The 12,781-nt window shown below is 38.3% G+C and overlaps 1 long non-coding RNA gene across 2 annotated transcripts; it reads left to right on the top strand.

The window, feature by feature from the left end:
* Nucleotides 1-12,184, top strand: LOC131808151 (uncharacterized). 2 transcript variants are annotated; one of them, XR_009344697.1, is made up of 5 exons: nt 1-297; nt 1,152-1,205; nt 5,147-5,278; nt 10,341-10,562; nt 11,628-12,184. It is a non-coding gene; the product is annotated as an uncharacterized LOC131808151 (long non-coding RNA). The 2 variants fall into 2 exon arrangements; XR_009344698.1 differs by lacking the exon at nt 5,147-5,278 and having other exon boundaries at nt 9-297.
* The last annotated feature ends 597 nt before the right edge of the window (nt 12,185-12,781 follow it).

The following is a 12,781-nucleotide window of genomic DNA, read 5'->3' as shown; positions in this document are numbered from 1 at the left end:
TGGGACTATTATCAGAAGTGCCTGAACTTGTCTTTGGGAAATCCCGTCATTCACTCAAGTGCTTCATGAGGTGCTTTGATAATGAAAACAGAAGAAATCTCAAGGCTTTGCTATGATGACAACTAAGAATGTTAACAGCCTATTTAAAAAAAAAAAAAAGATGTAAGGATTTAGGAAGCTATGTATACCCTCACTGTATCTTCTCAACAGCAGAGTGAGTAGTATTGCCAAAGGTTCACGCAGAGCAGACATGAGGAAAACAATAGCAGTGGACAGTTTGTTCTGTCTCTGGGATAGGTAAGTTTCTCTAGCGAATGCAGGAGAAAAGGATGAGATTGTTTAAGGCTTAACACTCCCTAATTTTCATTCTATACACATAGCATAGTACCAACTCTAAACAGGATACTAAAATGCCTTTTGAGAAGTGCAATGAAAAAGATATGATTTTAGACTTTAGAAAAAGGTATGAATTTTGGACTCAGGCTAACTTGAGCTCCTTGTAAAGTTGTGGCTAAAATGAAATAAAACAAAATATAAAAGTTGTAACAGAGCGCTTTGACTGTGTGTTAGAAACAATTAATTAGGGGTATTTTTGTTGTTGTTTTGTTTTGTTTCCTGTCAGTTAAAAGAAATCCAAGCATTCAGAAAATGCCCTGGATTTCCAAGGAAGAAGAGCTTAATAGTTCACAATAGTCAAAATTCGTTATTTTAGCAATAAATAATCATGCAGCATATTTTGGGATTTTTCTTTTTTGTAAAAGTGGTCCTAAGCTCCAGATCACATTATAATCATTTAGGAAATAAAGCAAGCAAACAAACAAACAAACATAAAAACAAAAACAAAAAGACCACAAAATATCGAGGCCTGTCCCAGATCAATTAAATCTGAGTCTCTAGGGGTAGAGTTTGGCTTTTTGTATTTTTTTGTTTTTTGGTTTATTTATTTGTTTTGTTTTGTTTTAGCTTACCAGGCCATTCTAACATGTGACCACTGTTGAGGAATGTTGGTTTGTAACATCAATGGTCTTGAGTAGCAACGTGGAAAACTCCTTTTGATGATGACCATGACATACGTGTGTCTATTTCAGTAATCATGATCCATGGTGTACCCTCCTTTCCTTCTCATGATGGTCCTATTAATAATCTTTCAGAGTTCTGAAGAGGATCTGAGGCAGACACATCAGCCTGCAGAGTCCCTAGCCATGGTAAGTGAAATGTGACAGAATTAACATGAGAGCTGGTCCAGAGCCCACGTCTCACAGCTGGAGGGAGGAAGTCAATGAGAAGCTGCTTCTTGATTACAAGTTGCTGTTGACTGTTTCTTGCTTTTTCCTTGTCTCCCTGGGTCCTTTCTTTTCTCCTTTTTCTCATTGCCTATCTTATGTACTCTTCTGTGCTTCTCCGCTTCTTATCATGTTTATTTTATTTTTTCTTTCACTCTCTTTCTCAGAGAAAGTACATTTGCTTGAGGATAAGAAAATTAAGCTGACAAGCAATTAGTTGTAATTGCCACCTGATTCTGTCACCTCTACTTGATATTTGGTCCTGTAACCATTTTGGAGTAGATTAGATATTTGTATGCGTCCCAGCCATCCTAGATTACCATAGAACAGCCTAGCTCTTGCATTAATGTCCTGTGTGAGGAATACTTACCAAACGTTAGTTGGTTAAATTTTAGTGGTTATCCAATTTGTTGGTGTACACTTATTCAAAATACTCTATTATCTTTTTTACTTCATAGAATCAGGAGGAGTGTCCCCATTTTCATTTCTCATTTTAGTAATTTGAGTCTTCTCTTTTTTCCATCTTAGTTCACCTAGCTACATGTTAGTTTGTCAATCTTTGCAAAGACCCATGTTTTGATTTAGTTAATTTTTTTGCTATTCTTTTTCTCTTCTCTATTTCATTGGTCTCTGCCCTGACTTTTATTATTTCCTTCCTTCTGCAGTGTGGGGTTTAGTTTGCTCTTTTTCTAGTTCTTTAAGTTGTAAAATTAGGTTGTTGTTTTGAGATCTTTCTTTTTTTTAATATAAACACTTATAGCTGTGAATTTGCCCCTTAAGCACTGCTTTTGCTATATATCCTCTAAGTTTTGATCATTGTTTTTTTCATTTTCATTAATCTCTAAGTATTTTCTAATTTCACCTGTAATTTTTTTTTCGTTGATCCATTGGGGAGTCTGCTTCTCCCTTTCCCTCACCCTCTGCCCCTCCCCCTACTTGTACTCTCTCTCAAATAAATAAATAAAATTTTTTAGAAAAGAATGCATTGCTTAATGTCCTCAAAATTGTGAAATTTCCAGTTTTACTTCTATTACGGATTTCTAACTTCCAAGATGGTAGGAAAAGTTACTTCCTATTATATCCATCTTTCTGTGTTTATGGAGACTTCATTTGTGGCCTAAAATATGCTGTATCCTAGCAGATGTCTTATGTGCACTTACGAAGAATGGGTTGTGCTATTGTCATTGCATCATCTTCTCTGTATATGTCTACTAGTTGGGTTATTGTATTATTAAGTTCTCTATCTCTTTAGTCATCCTCTGCCTGGTTGTTCTATCCATTACTGATAATGGGGTATTGAAGTCTATAATTATTACTGTAGAACTGTCTATTTCTTTCTTCAATTTTGTCAGTTTTTGCTTCATGTATTTTGATGGTCTGTCGTCAGGTGCATAAATGATTATAATTGTTGTATCGTCTTGCTGTATTAAAGCTTAAAAAAGGGATGCATGGGTGGCTAAGTGGGTTAAAGCCTCTGCCTACAGCTCAGGTCATGATCCCAGAGTCCTGGGATTGAGCCTTACATCGGGGGTCTCTGCTCAGCAGGGAGCCTGCTTCTACCCTCTCTGTCTGCCTCTCTGCCTACTTGTAATCTTGGTCCTTCAAATAAATAAATAAAATATTTTTTAAAAACCTTAAAAATATATATAACAGCCTTCTTTGTTTTATCATCTTTTGTGATTAAAGTCTGTCTGTCAGATATTAATATAACCATTCCCACTCTCTTTGATTACTATGGAGTATGTTTGTCCTTCCTTTCACTTTTGGTGTATTTGTTACTTTGGTTCTAAGGTGAGTATCATGTAAATTCAATATACATGTAATGGAACATGTGATGTTATCTATTCTTCTAATCTCTGTCTTCTGATTGGCAAGTTTAATCAATTCACATTAGAAAAGTAATTACTGATAAGGAGGGACTTCTGTCATTTTCCTATTTTTCTTCTTTATGCCATATACCTTTTCTTATCCTGAATTTTCTATATTATTGCTTTCTTTTGTGTTTAGTTGATTTTTTTTGTTGTTGTTGTTTAAATTCTTTACGTTCTAGAGCTATTTCCTTTGTGGTTACCTTGGGGATTATATTTAACATTCCAAGGTTAAAACACATTCTTTTGAATATATACCAGCTTACTTTCAATAACATATAGAAACTCTGCTCCTTCACAACCACATCCCTACCCATTTAGGTTATCGATGTCACAAAATCACATCTTTTTACATTGTGTGTCCAAAAACATCACCTAATATTTCTTTTGAATGCATTAGTCTCATAGACCATATAGAAATCAAAATTTAGAGTTACAAACCAAAGTTATAATGATACTAGCTTTTAGACTAACAGTTGGGTTTTTTTAATGAATTAGTCTCATAAATCATGTAAAAAACAAAAAGTGAAGTAACAAACTCCACAGTTGTTTAAAGAATACAAGTTGTTAGAGTTGCCCTTTTATTTTCCTTTATTGAGATCTTTATTTTGCCATATAGCTTTGAGTTACTATCTGGCGTCTTGTCATTTCATTCTGCAGGACACCTTTGAACATTTCTTGCAGGGCAGGTCTAATGGTAATGAATCCCTTCACCTTTTGTTCATCTGGGAATATCTTAATGTCTCTCTCACTTTCAAAGGATGGTTTTGCCAGATGTAAGATTCTTGATCCAACAGTTGTTTTCTTTTACCACCTTGAATTTATCATTACACTGCCTTGTGGCCTCCAGTTTTTTTGGTGAGAAATCTGCTGACAGTCTTATTGAAGATCCTTTGCCTGGCTCCTGCACTTTCAAGATTTTTCTCCTTGTCTTTGTCTTCCTAAAGTTTGATTATAATATGCCTCAATATGGGCCTCTTAAAGCTCATCTTACTTAGAATTTGTTGAGCTTCTTTGATGCTTATATTCATGTATTCCATCAAATTTGGAAAATTTTTAGCCATTGTTTCTTCATATATTCTCCATGCCCCTATAACTTTCTCTTCTATTTCTGGGACTCCCATAATGTGTATGTTGGTCCACTTGATAGTGTGCTATCAATAGCTTAGGTCCCCTAAACTCTATTCACTTTTCTTCAATCTTTTTATTTTTTCTCTTCCTCAGACTTCATCATTTTCATTACTTTAAGTGTGCTTACTATTTCTTCTGCTTGCTCAAATTCGTCTTGGAATTCCTCTATCAAAAAATCACTTTAGGGCTCCTGGGTGGCTCAGTGGGTTAAGCCTCTGCCTTCAGCTCAGGTCATGATCCTAGGGTCCTGGGATCGAGCCCCACATGGTGCTTAGTAGGGAACCTACTTCCCCCTCTCTCTGCCTGCCTCTTTGCCTACTTGTGATCTCTGTCTGTCAAATAAATAAATAAAATCTTTAAAAAAATTTTAAAAAATCATTTTGATCATTGTACTTTTCAGCTCCAGAATTTCTTTTTGGTTTCTTTTTAGATTTTCTGTTTATTGATTTTTCCATTTGTGTGTGTTTGTTTGTTTATTTTTAACTTACTCCACATCTTCTTTAGTTCTTTGAGCATCTTTAAGATGATTGTTTTAAAGTCTATGCCTAGGATATCTGCCATCAACTCTTTTGCAGTGGCAGCTTCTCTTGATTTTTTTTCTCCTTTGAATCGGCCATGCATTCATATTTCTTTCTCTGCCTTATGATTTTTTATTGAAAACTGGAAATTTGATTCCAGCTTTCAATAAAACTGGATTCGCTGAGTTGTTTTTGTTGTTTCTGTTTGATTGCTGTAGACTAAAAAGTTACAGTGATACTAGCTTTTCGTATCAGTCTAAGATGTAAACATCAGGTCATCTCAGGTTTTTTCTGAGTCTTTTGTTGGGCATGTGTGGTTAATTTCTATTATCTCTTACATTTGCAGCTATTTTGAGGGTCCTAGTCTTTAATGTCTGGCTCCCCAAATGAGGGAAATGAAAAAAATGAAGGGACAGGGAAAGGGGTGGTGGCCCCTTAAGTCCCCTGGAAGTCACATCAGCCAGAGGGGAAGAATGGGGTAAGTACAATATGGCTGCTACCTCTTTGTCTGTATCTGTATGATCAAGAGCAGGAACGAGCGGTTAGAGCATAGATCCCTAATATTTGGAAGACAGAGTCTGTTTTGCCCAACTTGGCTCCCACAAACTGTGTGTAGGCTGCTCCAGGAACATATGTAATACCAGCCATGCAACTGGGAGTTGGGATGGATAGCTGCTACCATGCTAAGAGTTGAAACAGACTGAAAATAGCCACAATTTCTGTCCATGACTTCCTTTGGAAGCTTCAAGCTTTCTAGAGTATCCAGAGTTCTGAAAAAGTTACATCAGACAAATTCTGCCAGGATTGTTGTTGTCTAGGTGTGAAGACAGATTCCTGGTACTTCGATTCTACCCTCTTCCCAGAGCCCCATGGATGGCTAATTTTTAATCATGCCAGTAAGGGTCATTTTTAATTATTTAATTTAGCTTCCTAAAAAAATGATTAATCTGAAATTTTAGGGAAGGAACATTTTTCAAAAGAGATTTCTGATCATCTTCAAGTCCTTTGTTTAGTCTTCATTGTCCAAAAGCAAGATATGAATTAGAGAACAAATTTCACAAGAGACTTTTAACCTCTTGCCTGTGACCTGACATGTTCAAATATTAGTATTCATATGCAAGCATTATGTACTAGAGATGGTCACAAATAGACTTCCACCAAATTTCCTTCCTTTAATGTTTCTATTTATGTCAATACCAGTGTCTGAGCAGTAGACAGTTTTTCTTCTCTTTAATTCAACAATTAAACTCAAGATCAATTCCAGACACTTTGTGACTCTTCCAGGTCACGTTAGACTGTAAATAGAAAAGGAAAATATTTCTACTTCAATGGAGATTTTTCCTAAGGATACAGCTCCGTTTCTCAATCCATATCGAATGAAACATTTATGCATTTAATAGTTCATTCATTAATCTATAGTCTGAGTTCTCGTTTCCACTAGCACTTTTTAAGACCCTCATCACAGTCTAGTGAGTCTTATTTCTAAAGGAATTCTCAGGCTATTGGGTGAGAAAGACATTCTCAATCAATTATATTAAGGCACAGTTAAGTGAGATATTACAGAGCACAGAAGGGGAAAGAACAAATGTTGCTTGAAGAGTCAGGAAAGGACATCACAAGGATGATGCCTGATCTCAGACTTCAAAGATAATTAGGAGTTAATGAGGCAAAGAATATGAGGACAGTAAAATAAGCGAAGGGAACAGCATATGCAATGACACGTTGGCATGTTCAGAGATGTGGAATTCAGAATGCTATCAAGATGTTTATTGAAAGAAGGGGGTGAATGGAAGGAAGATTCCGAAAGCTAACTTTTGATTTTTAGGTCCTCTGACCTAAGGACATTGGACTTGATTCTGTAGGCAATAGAGCATAAATAAAGGGAATTTTAAAACAGAGAGTGGTTTGTATTTGTTTTTCTGAAAGTTATTATTTTCAACAGCATTCAGAGAATTAATTAGGCAGTAGTAGCAAGCAAAATAGTGCAAGAAAGTAATGTCCTCAGCTTTGTAGAGAAGACGGAGAAGAGGATTTATGCCTGAGAGACATTTATGATATCTTATTGACAGAACTTGCTATTGGTTGCCTTAAACTGTAAAGGAGTTTATTAGGAGAAAGTTAACTTTGAAGAGCTGAGGTCACTAGAGGTAACAGGGCACTCTAAATTCAGACTTACTGTTTGAGAGAGCGTTGAAGTTATTTGTGTGTATGAAGTAAAGCAGAGTATAGTTGGAATGGAAAGATAAGTTAGCCAAGGGCAAAACTCCAATGCCAGGGCTTCCATTTCAGATCTTAGCTAGGTCTTAGCAGACTGCATGTTCAGAGTTTAGTAGGATTTCTTCAGGTTTGACTGGATGAAATAACTTCTGAGTCCTCTTAATCTATATTACATATCTTTTGAATCTCTGGGCACAGATTGGGCCTAATTAGTAGTAATTACAGTAGTTCCCCCCACTTCCTTTTCCATGGAGATATGTTCTAAAACCCTCAGTGAATGCCTGAAACCATGGAATCCTACATATGCTGTGTGTTTTCCTATACACACATACCTATGGTAAAATTGAACTTATAAATTAGATACAGTAAGAGATTACAATAATAAGTAGTAAAAATTGAAGAGTAACAATGTACTTTAATAAGAAAAGTCATGTGAATGTAGTCTCTCTCTATCAAAATATCTTATTGCACTGTACCCACCTTTCCTCTTCTTGTAATGGTTTCAGATGATAAAATGCCTACATGATGAGATGCTATGAGGGGAATGATGTAGGTACTGTGACACAGTATTAGGCTACTATTGACCTTCTGATGATACACCAGAAAAGGGGATCATCTGCTTTTATTTATTTATTTATTTTTATTTATTTGACAGACATAGACGGCAAGTAGGCAGAGAGGCAGGCGGCGGGGGGGCAGAGGGAGGGCCGGCTCCCCAGCAAGCAGAGGGCCCAATGTGAGGCCCGATCCCAGGACCTTGGGATCATGACCCAAGCCGAAGGCAGAGACTTTAACCTACTGAGAATCCAGGTGCATCCAGGATGTACATGCCTTGGAGCATCCAGGTGGCCCAAGGGATCATTTTCTTTCAGACTGCAGTTGAGCTCCGGTAACAGAAACCGTGAAAAGTGAAAAAAATGACAAAGCGGGACTACTGTATTGTGATTCATTTTTTAATAAGAGGAACTGATCATCATTTTTATGTGTTTACTAGAAAAGAAGTGCCATGATGGGGGTTACATTCACAATCCTATAAAGTAAGAACCACTCATAGCCTCATAGTATAGAAAAACATTAAGCTTAGAGAGTTTAATAATTGGGATTCCAGTGTCGGTCCATCTCTCCAGATCCCACACTCTAAGCCACTGCTTTAAAACCTGACTGATGCTTACATTCATCCCCCAGAGATTTTGACTTAATCGCCTCGAGTGAAGCTCAGGCATTGGTCCTAAAAGCTCCCCTGGCAATTCTAATTACAGCTAGAGATGCAAACTGCTGCTTCACATCTTATTACTTCACTGCCTTCTGTTTTGGAAGATGCCATACTTTCACACACCCTCCATGACTCCCCCTGGAGCTCAATGCAGATGGTGCCCCACGAAGATGTATATTTTGGCAGCTGGGACTCAATGCATATTCATTCTTTAAAAAAAACAACAAACCTTTCGAATCCAATAGTTGTAATAAGTATAATTAACTGGAATCCTTCATTTATAGGAAGCCAATCAGAGCCTGAAAAGATTTTCTAACTCTTCAAGGATTATGTGGTCATTTTTAACAACTTTGAACATCCTCTAGATGTATCAAAAATTATCATAATTGATGTATTTATTTGATTGATTATACATATAGAATCACAAGTACAAAACTGGGTAAAATGCTTTAATTTCTGAGCTGGAGAACAATGTCATGGTTACAGTAAGCTGCCATTCTTACTTCTTAGAGTTTTCTTACTATTTTTGAAAACCTTTGACTTCATTTACTCTTGTGAGGACTTCACAGAGCTCCTTACCAACTGAAAGTGGTTTGATTTCTTGGAAAACAGCAACCCAAGCAAGGGAGGGGCAGGATGGAGGTAGGCTAAGAGTGTAGATGGAGTAGGCATTGCTGTGATAGTGGGTGGATATACTATCATCCTCAGATGCTATCCAGAAGATTCCTGAATGCAGGCAGTGGGAACGGTACCAGAACAATACAAACATTAACTCTTAAAGAAAGAGAATGGGCACTGGAGATAGTCTAGTCCATTCTTGCCTGAGAACTTCACTAGCTGTGTGACCTTGAGCAAATGCATTAACCTCTCTGAATTTCAGTTTGCTCTTTATATAAAAGGAGATGGTGATACCTTCCTCACAGGCTTGATATGAACTCCTAAATGTGAAAGTACCTAGCTCAGAGCCTCTTTATTGATTTCTCCTACACATTGGCCTTGGCTGAAGGATAGTGGTAGCAAAAGCCAGAAGTGTAAGGGAGTGGCAGTCGCCATGGTAGTAAGTGAAAGACAATGAGGTGACAACAAGGTGAGCTGGACACAGAGCACCGCTGCAAGACTTGAAACCTCCAGTGTGGCCACAGCCACATACAATCAATTCCATTTGTTTGCCGAAAAGGAACCACCATTGTAATGGCGTACCCTCCTACCCATCAGGGAATAATTCAGCTTGGCCTGCTTTCAGCAGGTCAGCTCAATACCCTGTAGGGTCTCCTCCGAAAGAGCACAGGCTATAGTCATTTCAGTTTATAGTGCTACTGCCTGAGTTTTCATTTAATTAAGAAGACTGACCTTTAGAAAGAGAGTTTATTTTTTTCTTCCCCAGCTTAGCTTACTATGATCTTAATGGAAGCTGAAAATCTAATGGTAAAGAGTGCCAAGTTTGCACTGATAAGGCTAACACATTGTTCCTATCCTTCCAGAGAAATTAAATAAGCATAATTACAGATGCATAAGCCAAAATCCCTTTCAGATAAACCCGACCTCATGTAGGTGAGAAGGTGGGAACCATAGGAAATGAAAGATAAGCCCTAGAAGAATATAAACCAAAAAAAGGAATACATCCCATATACCAAAGAACTGAGACCCCCCCCAGAACACATATCCTTGTAATTAGACTTTATCCCAAGCAAATTAGTTAGCTTCTTACCAAACCCTTGAAAGCTCTGGAGATGGGGAAGTAGCTACTTCAAGGCTCTGTTGTGTACAGCATTAGTGGCTTTTCTTAGAAGGGCCTTGTGAACCGGTGGGAAAGGGGACGGTGACCTATCAGCGTGACTACAATAGGAACGCAGCACCACGTGCTCTGCACTTGCCAAGGGTGGCTGATGTCGTCCTCTACAAGGTTACCAAGAATGTGGGGACCTTCAAGCACCGCTGGAGTCTAGAGAAGACTCTGGCATTTGCTCTGCCCTGGATTTACCCACACATGCCCGTGAGCTAAGTTTCTGCTTAGGAGAGCTCATGAGCTTTGGCCCAGGCACTATGATCACAGCCCCTGCTATTATGTGTGGGTTCTTAATTTTTGGTGCCCTTTTTCCTTTCTGCTTAGTGAATATGTTGGCCTTCCTAGAGACTGCTCATCTGGACAGAATGAGATGGTGTTAGCAACACAGACTACCTGCCTCTCAACCATGTCCTGACCGTGTCTAGTGGCCACTTGAGTACACGGTTATCATGGAACGCGCAACCCCGCACCATTGACAACTCTGTTGGGTGGTGACGGTCTTATGCGCCTGGAGTTCACAACCTGCTTCCCCGTTTCACCCCACAGGTAAGCAGCCTTTCTTTCATCAGCTATCATTGGTTTATTGACAGATTCAACAAAACAATATGATATTTACTCCAACTAAGGTTTTGTCCCCAAGGAATTCTGGTTTGTGCCTCCCTAACTATGAGCACTTTTATTTCTGGTTCTTTTAAAGGTGGTAAAGTATCATTCAATACAAAATGGAGCAGAAAGAGAGACAGAAACAAAACATGAACAGGATCTTTGAATAAACACTAATAGATTAAATACTAAATCACATTATCATGCCCTTTAGTTTTTTCTGTCAGGGTTAGCTTAGGTAGTAAATTGGCGTCACTTTCCCAGGCACACATGCGCCGCGTGGAAAGAGAGACTATTTCTCATGTTGTTAATTTAATAGCCTGGCTCTGGGCACTGGCATCACCTTAAATGAAGAAAAGGTCAAGAAAGTAGGAGACAATAAGCAATGCTTCTACTTAAAGCATCTCTTTCTACCTTCCCAAGGGCCTTTGCTCCCTTGGATATTTTTAGTCCATTATACACGGATTCGTTGCAGGTCACATAATTTACCACATGCATGAATGAACCCAAGGAAAGGAATGTTATCAACAAAATTGCTTTTGTGTTCCTACTGGTGTCTATTGCTAGACACGTGTGCACACATGAGTACATGCAAATGCTCTCATTTTAGCACAGCCAAGAAATAAAAGTCACTTTTCAACTCGAAGCACTAGTATAATAACAGAGCCCTTCTCACCTCAGCACAATATATACCTTAAGGGAAGTTTGAAGCCAAACGGCAAACCTTACAGCATGCTACTACTCCTTCTAACGGCAGAGTCTGATTATTTTTATTTGAGCTGGCATGGCATTTAAATGTACTCTCACACAAGGTAATAGAAGTCATTGCACACGTCAGAATGGAAATAAAATCCATCCACAAGGAGAATCCTAGGTGGAGGGCTGCATGTCCTTAATAAAGGCTGTGGGGAGAATCCTATAAAGGCTTTCACTTCTATTTTTAGTATGACACATATTCTCTGATAGAAGGATTTTTCTTTTTTCTTTCTTTCTGTTGATTTTTTTCAGATACTGACAACACTTGCAATATTTTCTCCAGTTGATGATATGATTCATGGGACTGATTCAACACAATGCCTGCCAGTGGCCCAAATCCTGCTGGGGAAAGGCAGTTTCTCGCACACCTCCTTAGGTATCATCCTTGCTTTGTTTTTTTTCCCAGATAACAGCCAACACTGCCGCCCTGAACTAGTGACACGAGACTCCTCCCCAGGGAGCCAGCTACAACTATTTGAAATGCACTTTTAGGTGACATCTTTCTTATCAAGAAGGGCTCTTAATAGAATGCACTTGTTGCCTAACAAGAGAAACTTGGCCTTGAATGTACAGGACAAAATCAGGGTTTGTGCATCACTGTAAATGAAGGTCAAGATGCCCTAATATGGAAATACAGTGACATTCTTTTCTTTAGCATCTTATTGTTACTAGACTAATGATACCCAGGGAGAGGGGAAAATGCACAAGAGACCCTATTTTCCTTCCTTGGTAATGACTGCTTGTGACCTTGAGCATGTTGTAGATGTAAATCTGATTAAAAAATAAATTTTCTTGATTAATCTTTTGAATTAGAAATCTGAATTATTCTTTTCTAAAGATGCATATTTCATTTTTAATCTCTCTTCTTTTCTTGAGTCCTTCTTGCTTAGAAAAAAAAAAAAGACACCATGGCTTCATCTCTTAATCGAATTCATAAGTCACCTGTTGGCGAAGAGAGAGATGGAAAGAGAGAGACCAGCGGCAGAATGTCAGGTGTGACAAGATGGTACCAGCATAAGGTGTACTGACAAGGAAAGCGAAAGACAGGCCCCGGGTCAAAGGGAGGTAGAGTTAAGGACGAGAAGAGGATGGAACAGAGCAGAACGTTGGTTTACTCACCTCTATTTTCCCAGAGCCAGCAGAGAGCCCGGCAGATGATAATCCCCTAATAAATGTTTCTGAACTTGCCTGTTTGAAAATCGAGTCCAAATGAGTTATTCTTCTAGAACTCTAGAGGTAAGACAGCGTAGATCAAGACCCCAGATTCCAAAGCCTGGGGCTTACCCCCAAAGGGGCCTGGCATTTGATAAAACATGTTCTGAATGATTAGCCAGGCGTATGGGAAGAAAGTTTACTTGTTATTCAAGGTAGGGAAATAGAAACAAAGTGTTGAAGAGAAAAACAAG

Source organism: Mustela lutreola, chromosome 9 (assembly GCF_030435805.1).
Source record: "Mustela lutreola isolate mMusLut2 chromosome 9, mMusLut2.pri, whole genome shotgun sequence".
In the NCBI taxonomy this organism is placed as follows: domain Eukaryota; kingdom Metazoa; phylum Chordata; class Mammalia; order Carnivora; family Mustelidae; genus Mustela; species Mustela lutreola.
This window is presented reverse-complemented; position numbering and strand designations above follow the sequence as displayed.